We start from the raw sequence: 9,088 nt of genomic DNA, 5'->3' as shown, positions 1-9,088 counted from the left end.
AGCATGTGTAAATAGTTGAAATTTAATATGGACCAGAGTTTCACTGTCACATGAGCATACGTGCAATAGCAGGAATACGTTATCGAAGATACGATGTGTGTTAAGATTTTTACAGTTGTAACGGTTGAAAATCTTGGCACACTAATGTTTTTGCAACTGTAAAAGAAATATAATGTGAAAATTGAGTTTAAATGCTGAAACATTATAATTTGCACACACCTCAGGCACAGCTTCAAATTGTAGAATATTTCTTTAAAAGAGGGGAAATAGCATGACCAGATAATAGTAAACACTTTCAATGTCCCAAATGCCCTGGTTGCATTATGTATCTGTTTTTGAGGTGCCTGTATTTTGCAGTAAGTTGTTGCAAAAAGAATAATGCTTATTCATTTGAATGCCACTCAAAAATGCCAATTATTAACAGTGTAAGAGAGCTTAACATTAATTTCATTGGTGTAGATACATTTTTAAACCGTAGTTAGTTGAATGAATTTTCAAATGTAATCATAAGGTAAAAGATGTGGTCAAATTCATGGTATCTTTGCAAATTTGATTAATTTAAAATGTTGCTTTATTGCAGTTTGTCTTAAGTCTTTACCACTTGGGAGTTTTCTTATGTGCTTATCGCAAAGTTATGTTGAAAACTGAAAGAGAATGTGTTTCTATCATAAATGCTTTATCATGCTTAAAAAACAGACATCCCTTAAAGCAGCTAGGAATGAGTTATTCTGAAAAGTAAATTTTCATGAATGAGGTGTTCTACTAATTTTTAAAAATAGTCTTTGTTTTCTGAAGTAATTGTTAATGAGAATCTTAACTACCTCCTATGATTTAGTACATCGTGCGTTCTAACAGTAATGGTATTTGTAATATATTGATCTGCCTATTTTAAAACACTGAATTGTTACTATGAAGGAGAAGAAATACTCTATTTGTATAGAAATAATAATATTAATAAATTGGCCGACATAAAATAATCATCATTTCTGTTCTTAGGTGAATACACTGAACGATAGTCATGCCCACATGTATTCAAGCTCATGCAATTTCCAGATTACCTGTAAGAGGGCACTTTTTTAGTCTGGGTACTTTAAAAGCTTGATCAAAGTCTTATGGCTGTATCAGGGCCTAGAAGTTGAGAAAATGAGACTCTTTTTATTCAGATTGTTCTTTAGCAACTTTATGTTAGCACCTATTTGATTTATTTTAGATCTACTTAGAAATGCTATCCTGAATTCAGCCTTATATGAAAGGGGTTGTATATGTTCTTGGACATCCATCCACATGAATGTTCTTAGACTTGATATTTCTATTTTTAAAATTTGTATCTCATTTAATTGCCCAAAAGTTTATTTGTAAAAATCTTTGGATGAAATAAGGTTCAAGTTCTTTGTTTAACTCTGGACATGTCACTACAAAGGGATCTAATTCAGTGCTAATGGAAAAGTCACAGAAGGAATGTTTGTTTTTCTGAATGCTTTTGAAGTATCCTTACCTAGCCCCTGCTGACTTTAAAGTGTTGGATCGAGCCTTCTTGGGGCCTGATTTTTCCCCTCTCGGAAATCAGTGGAATGGCTGCAAACAGAATTTTCAGTGGAAACTTGATCAGGATTTTATATACAAAAACTAACCAATCCCTGGTCTAAGCCCTCTGTGCAGTTTTCGTTAGGATATAACAATTTGAGGAGTTGACTATATAAATAAATGGCAGTGGGATTTCAGATGCTAACATAGAAATTCTGAGGTGGGAATCCACTGACCTTTTTTTGATGTTGCAGTGGAGTAATGGAGTAACCAGTGGCTGCTTTTTGAAAGCATGGGAATTAGAGCTCTGAAAATCTCTCGAGAGTTCTCCTCTGGATTGCGCTTGGAGATCCCTGGTGTCACATGCTTCCTGGATGCTGGGTGTTTAAATAAGGAGTGGATAAGTCAGGTTTCATCCATAGTGTTCATTGCTGACCAACAGTTACTCTTGCTCTAATTATGTGCAATTTGTAGGCCAGTTAATCTAAAGTGTGTTTTGAAAAGTAGTTACGAATTCATATGACTAAATCCGGAAGTCTTTCAGCGAAGAAGTACAGAGCACAACTATAAAAGAACATTGTAGAAATAAGGGATATGCCTGCACAGCATTTGCTGTGTACTTGAGCTAGTTGTAAACTAGTTTGGTTACTGCTAGTGCAAATAATGCAGACCTTGCTTGGGGCTACGTGCCTAAGGATTTACCCCACTCCAGAGAGGTGGTAGATGCCCCATCCCTGGAAACATCAAGGTCAGGTTGGACGGGGCTCTGAGGAATCTGATCTAGTTGAAGATGTCCCTGCTTATTGCATGGGGGGTTGGACTAGATGACCTTTAAAGGTCCCTTCCAACCCAAACCATTCTATGATGATTCCCAGCCAGAGTGCGGCAACTCTTGATGAGTTCTTTGCTACTTACTATAGCTCTAGTCCTAGCAGTACCACAGTTAAAAAAAGTTAAAACTAGCTTTGATATGTTTAAGCAGTGACTAATACTGTAGGCTAATGGTGTTCTTGCATCACATTTGATGCTCCAGATTAGGTGATTTAAAATATAACTGCCTTGCAAACTATGCTTTTGGGAACTGAATGTTGGCATATTTATTCTGTCAGTATATAGTCATATTTATTTGCAGCTAAAGAATGTCAATTATGTATATATTTATTATTTCACTTTCTGAATTACTGAGCAGTTAGGGTATACTTCCATTTCATCATCATTTCCACAGTCTCCTCTTCATCTGTGAACACCAAAAAAAATCCGAAACACCAAAAAACCCACCTAAATTATGTACAAATGTTTTACTATCTTCATGTCAAAGATTTAAACCAGTGAAAAGAATCCATGCAAGTTGTAGTGAACTTCAAAAAGCGGGAGTGAAAACAGTAGCTACTTTAATACTGTGTCAGTGTTAGATTTCTTTAAAAGTATGGATAGCAAAAAGCTCTGGTCAAACTTACTACTCCTACTAGATTTGTAATTCTGTTTTTTCAGGCATTTAAAACCACACATATTCTGATATTTATATTGGGAAATGAGTCCTCTGCACTCGACTTAAGAAAGGTGCATCTCTTAGCAGTGAAGTGAGGAAGTCTTTTTATGAGGGAAGGTAAAGGATATGCAACTTCTGCTGTGTGCTAATAGTGACACTTTGGGCAAACTATGATATATTTTATCATTTAGGTATGATAACATGTTAAGAAACAACAAACTTTATACTACTGTAACTTACACTACTGGAAAAATCTGGTATATAATCTGCCTTTATTTTGCAATCAAGCACTTGTAAAATAGTCATTAACAGTATTAATGGGAATGGCGGAAAGCTGCTATCTTTTCAATATTTATTCTTGCTATTTTAAAACATAACCATGACAATGATTCTTACATATAAAGCATTAAAAAAGTTATTACTTTGATTTTCTGTAATTATGATAATTTGTATTTTATTAAATTTATCTTGGAATACTTAAGCGTTATGTGAAAAACACAATATTTTGTTCCAATTTTCATTATTGCTGTAATTACTTGCAATCTAAGGGGCATTTACAATACCGAACAGAGATCACTTTATGAAGGAGAACTTTTTATGAGGCTTCTTAAAGAAATCTGACTTATTAATGACAGACAAATATGTTCATCTTAATTATTAACAAAAACACTACTTAGGGTATATATTGTCTCCTAGCTTTTAATTTTTCTTTAAAATTCAGAAAACGGTTAATTTTTTCAAAGCAACTTATTTGTGAATCTTGTAAACTTTCTGAAACTTTTACATTCCTTTTCCCTAATGCGCTCCACAGGAATATGTACTGTTCCATGGCAGTTCTCTAATACTAGCTGTGCCTCTAATTAAGTAGTCTAGTCTGAAGCTGAGACACTCCTACACCATTGGACCATGTTAACAGAAACTCAGCATTCCTAGCAAAAAAGCACCTTGAACTAGATCCCTTTCTAATACATTAATTGCTGTCATTGATTATGTTGCATTATATTTGGTATCTTCTGTTTCAGTCATATTGTAAGCCCAATCAGGTTTATTCTTTTTTTCTATTAAAATGCACTGGAATGTATTCCTCAGCATGCTTTTGTGTGCATGTGTGTGTTTTAATTGTAATTGGCAGGCAATAATAATAAGCAACTTCAGTTATTTCTTCAGGATAATGTTATAGTTGGCATATTCCTGTGAATTACAATAGTTCCAGAGTGATAGCTTAGCTATCATTGTAGAAATTAATTATTTTCTGTAGAAATACCTTATATTTCTATAGAGGTATCTGGAAGATAACGGAATGAATTTGTAAGTATAGGTTTGGTAATGGAAGATCTTCATTCTCCAGTGTACATCAAGATAGGCTGTAGGAGTGCTGCTTATGGATAGACTATCTTCTTTTGCCTTATGATACAAGTATGTATGCATAATACCTTGTTTTGAAATTCACTGAGTTACAAATTTTTCTCTGTAGTGTTCTAAATTATTGTTGTACTGGATATATTTTTGAAATGTGTGTTAAAATATCTAGTCAAAGAGTTAAGTTCGCATGAAATAAATCATTTCTGCAATACATTTTCCCTGGTGTATTTTAGATATTCATACTTCTCTGAAGTGTTTTTGATAGTGATCTTTTAGAGAAATTGACCGTTTCTTTTTTCCAGGTAGAAATTAAGTTTACTTTAGAAGACAATCCAACCTTGTTTTGGTCATCTTTTTGCATCTTCTTTAAAGCAGATTAAAAAAGGAAATTGAGAAGAAGCTTGCATACCTGGATGTGTCATTGTCCGAGTCCGGGGATGAGACTGAGACCCACACTTTGGGCTGGTACCTTCACTGACAGCTCACCCCAACTGCGGAAGCACAGCAGCTTCTGCGAATGCAGGGAGACGGAGAAGTGCAGCCAGGCTAGCTGAAGATGTAAGCTTCCTGCAGCGCCTGGAGGAAGCCTGTGAGGACCCTGTATGCTCCTGGGGCTGGCTGGGCACTGGGTATTTTTGTGGGGCATAAGGTGAGATGGAAGGTAGGGCTCCTACACCTCTCCCTCCTTTCCGTAAGCAGTCAAACTAGGACATAATTCCTTCCAGATGTCCCCGGCCATTGGTGAGAATAGAGGCAAGAGACTGTTTCCACTACAGCAGTGAAGAGACAGGCAAAGTGAAGTAGGAGTTAACTCTATCTCTTCTTTCACTGCTTGCATATTTATCACTTTTGTCTTCCCTACCTAAAAAAAAAAAAAAAGTCAAATATAGGGTGAAGGAAGGAGAGAGAGAATTTTTGTTAAAATTTAAATATTATATTGTCTCTATACAGCTACAGTGGCAGGGTATGTTTTTAGGTTTCTTTTTTCATTCTGATGAAGTGGCATTTCTCTTGCAAGGTACAGAAGTATCTTCTGGATATAGTAAATCGAAAAGCCATACCCTGGAGCAAGTAATATTTCATCTTTTTAGCACATCAGAATATTTATAACAACTAAGACTGGTTGATTCCTGTATTTGATTATTTGTTACCTCCTATACTTGATCTGCAGCTGCTGTTTTAAGTTGCAGGGAACATTTTGCACACTCAAGACCAGTCTGTGCCATCACTGCAGTGGGAATGTCTTGGCACTGTTAGTAAAGACTTCTTCTGTCACAACCCTTCCAGGACTGTCACCCCTCCCTGTTCTGCTGCACTACCAACTGTCTTTTCTGAACCTTTTTGTTTGGCATTTTTAATATATGTGGGTTCAGAATAACAATGTAAATGAATGATGCGTGTAGATGTTAAGAAAGATTAGTAACAGAAAGTTCCGTGGACCAAACTGAGGCATCTATAATAATCCAGCGGATGGCATTTTCTCTATTCATGCAAGAAGAGGTAGGAGTAGCAGAATGATCTTCTGTGTATGTTTTTAATTTTTTTCCAGAGACGGTTTGGATGTTGAAGTGAATCACTCTCAACATGGTTAACCAGCCACACTCTTCCTCCAGACTTACTGTGATAAGTAGCTACTTTAAGCCTAACAATATATACGTCAGAGGATAAGAGTTGTTCTGTATTAAACACTAACTTTCCATTATTCATTGTCAGATTTTTATTTGCTCAGAGAGCAATATAAATTCTGTTGCTAATGAAACTACCTTGCGTGTTCAGTGCATTTTAAGTCTTCTGAAATAGCATTTGACTGACTGAATTGTCAGGGTTGTGAATTAACTTTGCTCTGCCTTTCTTACTTCACCTCTGCCTGTGCCATGCCATGGTGTGCTGCCAGGGTGTATTGCTTGTTTGTCCTAGTCTCTTCTCTGCAGACTGTAATAAAGATCTTAACCCTTTCTCTTCATAAACATCCTATCTTTTGCATCACCTTGTTACGTGTTGGTTCATTAGACACCATTGCCTTCAGGATTTTTTGAGAGCTTTATCGAGAAGCAAAAGTTGGTCAGAGCCCAACCTGGACAGAAGACACAATTTTCTTCCCTTCTCAGGGATCATGATCTGCTGCAAAGAAAGATTCAGCTCATAAACAGAGGTCAGGTATTGGAGTGGTTTATGAATGTGGTTATGCACAAACACAAGAAAAGCTTTCAGATTCCTTCCACAGAAGCAGCCTATCTGGTTAAAGGTGTGTGTTTTGAGTCACTCAGTCAACGTCAAAGCAAAGGTGTAACTGAGGTAGTGCCTAGACATGCTCTGTGGACACCTGCTAAGCCTTTGAAATCCACATGAACACTTATAGTTAAACAAGTCACTGTCAAACGAAATCGTTTCCAAAGCTTAGGAAAGGTCATCTATTCTGAGTAAACTTCACAAAGGCCGGATGCTGGTGGGAATTTTTCTTGTGTGTTCTGTGTTCCTCTTGTCCCCCAGAGGCTGGCTCCTTCCATAAGCACTAGTACTCCTGTAAAAACATCATGCTTTTTATTTTGGAAGGTTTTGCTGTTTTCAAATGTATGGGAATTGAGAAGAAGATGCAAAAGCGGTGTATTACTCCAACATGTTTCAGTGAGCAAGCAACAGCTTTCAAGCCCAGGTTTCACAAATAACGAGCAACTCTATTGCAAGAGACTAGCACTCGTAGCAGTCAGTGTGACACAGCATCACCCCCTTCAGAGTGCACATGGATGGCTTGCGTGTTGCACAGCGTGTGGAAAGGAATGAGGCAAAGTGAACCCAGGGCAGAGAGAGACGGGACAAAGGAAGTGGGTTGAGAGGCAAAGCAAAACATGGGAGAGTATTTGAGTGGTGGTGACAAGGAAGGTGTGATCTCTGCCTGCTCCTGGGGTAAATTTACACCTTTTGCTGCTCACAGCCTCACCTCAAATTTTCTGTAGGAAATCTGCTAACAACATGCTGACGGCTGGCCCCCAAGGTCTAAGAATACGTAGCTTTGACTTCAGAGCAGCGATAAAAGCCTGTGTTGGGCTCAGTACTGTGCAAGCACCCTGTAGCTTTTGCCTCTCTTACTTCACGTATCTAACCTGAGTGTGCAACTCACGGCTTGAAGTAGAGAGTCCCCACACAAAGGGAAAAGGAGGCAGTGAGTTGGGAGTGAGATTGAGAACGTGAGCAAGCGTGGTGCAATTCAGAGCACCAAAATAAAACAAAGACATTATCTTGTGTTACTGCCTCTCAGAGACGGTTCAGTGGTGGGTTGGGAAGAATAGCAACAGTTGGAGTCAGGCTCTCTGGACTAAGGCTTAAAACATCTTTCCGTATCAGCCGAAACTTGTCAGCTCTGAACGATAAACATTGCAGAGACTGTGGCTGCAGGCTTGAGCAGGCTTGAACACTGATGTGCTGTAAAGTGATAGCCAAGCCGGTGCAGAACAGGACTGGGATCTGCAGGCTCAGGGGGGCAGGTGGGTAGGCAGGGTCTGTCCCAGGTACCCACAGAGGTGGGAGCCCCCTACTACAGGGGGGAAACAGCATGAATTCTGGACAGTGCCTCGTCTTGTTGGTTCTGAGTGATTTGGAACAAATTTAGAGCTAGAAACCTTAAAAACACTTCCAGAAAATGGGATGGACTTGCTTCCTATTTAAGTAGACATCTGTTGAAATACTGCAGCAATATAATCAGAAGTTCGGTTACAATTTATCAGGAATTTATTAGTGTTGATCCTTAGGAGTTAAGAGCTTGATTCTACTCTTGTTGAAATGAAGGCGACCTTTGTCACTAGCAGACAATGTCTTAAGTGGTTATTTCTCTGATGTATTTGAATAGAGAACAAATATGAAACCGATCTTTAGATTAGCTATATTCTAGCTATTGAAGTCCATAGCTAGTCGATCCTCCTGAGGAATCTAAGCTGTAATTTTCACAGTGTGGCAATTTGAGCTCATCAACCACAGGGCAAGGTGACACTGCCATTTACTTTGGGCTAGGTAGGCCAAAGCAGTATTCTTCCAGAAGAGTGTGTTCAGCAACAAGGCTGAGAGTAGCTGGCCCAACGTCACAACTAAAAAAACCTGAGCATTTGATTTTTTGCTGTGAAGTCTTTTAACACTTGCAGAGAGCAATAAAACGTGAGAGTCAGTGAAACAATTCTTTGGTTCTAACAGTACCAATGTTGGATGCAAGCTATTTCCTTGGATACTTACACTCTTGGGAGTGCTATCTGCCACTTTGACTTCTTTGCTGATATTTTCACATTTGATCTGTTCCCAACTTTTTGCTATTACTGATCAGAGAGGCACAAAACTCTTCTTCACTGAACTCCAGAAGTCCACGGCTAAGTGGGAGTGAAACACTGAGACACGAGACATAGGACTGTCCATCCCAGCTTGTGGCCTGCTAGCAGTTGGGAACTCTGCTACAGAGCACACCTTAATTTTTCTACAGTAGAGCAGGAAGGATTAAAAGCAGCAACCATGTTATGCCAAATTTCTCTTTCAAGGAATTGAGGTCTTTGAGTATAATATTGGTATGCCAGTTGATTCACGAAACTCAGGTAAGGGCAGAACATCATCTATTTGTATGGGAGGAAAAGCAAGACTCTAACTGCGTGGTATGGTTTTTTAGCATTTTAATTGCTACTTCCTCGTCGGGATTACAGATTGTGAATTCTTTAAATTTTAATGGTTTAGTTAATT

The sequence above is a fragment of the Fulmarus glacialis genome, unplaced genomic scaffold, assembly GCF_000690835.1.
Source record: "Fulmarus glacialis isolate BGI_N327 unplaced genomic scaffold, ASM69083v1 scaffold15142, whole genome shotgun sequence".
In the NCBI taxonomy this organism is placed as follows: domain Eukaryota; kingdom Metazoa; phylum Chordata; class Aves; order Procellariiformes; family Procellariidae; genus Fulmarus; species Fulmarus glacialis.
The sequence above is the reverse complement of the archived record's forward strand: the minus strand, read 5'-3'. Positions refer to the sequence as shown.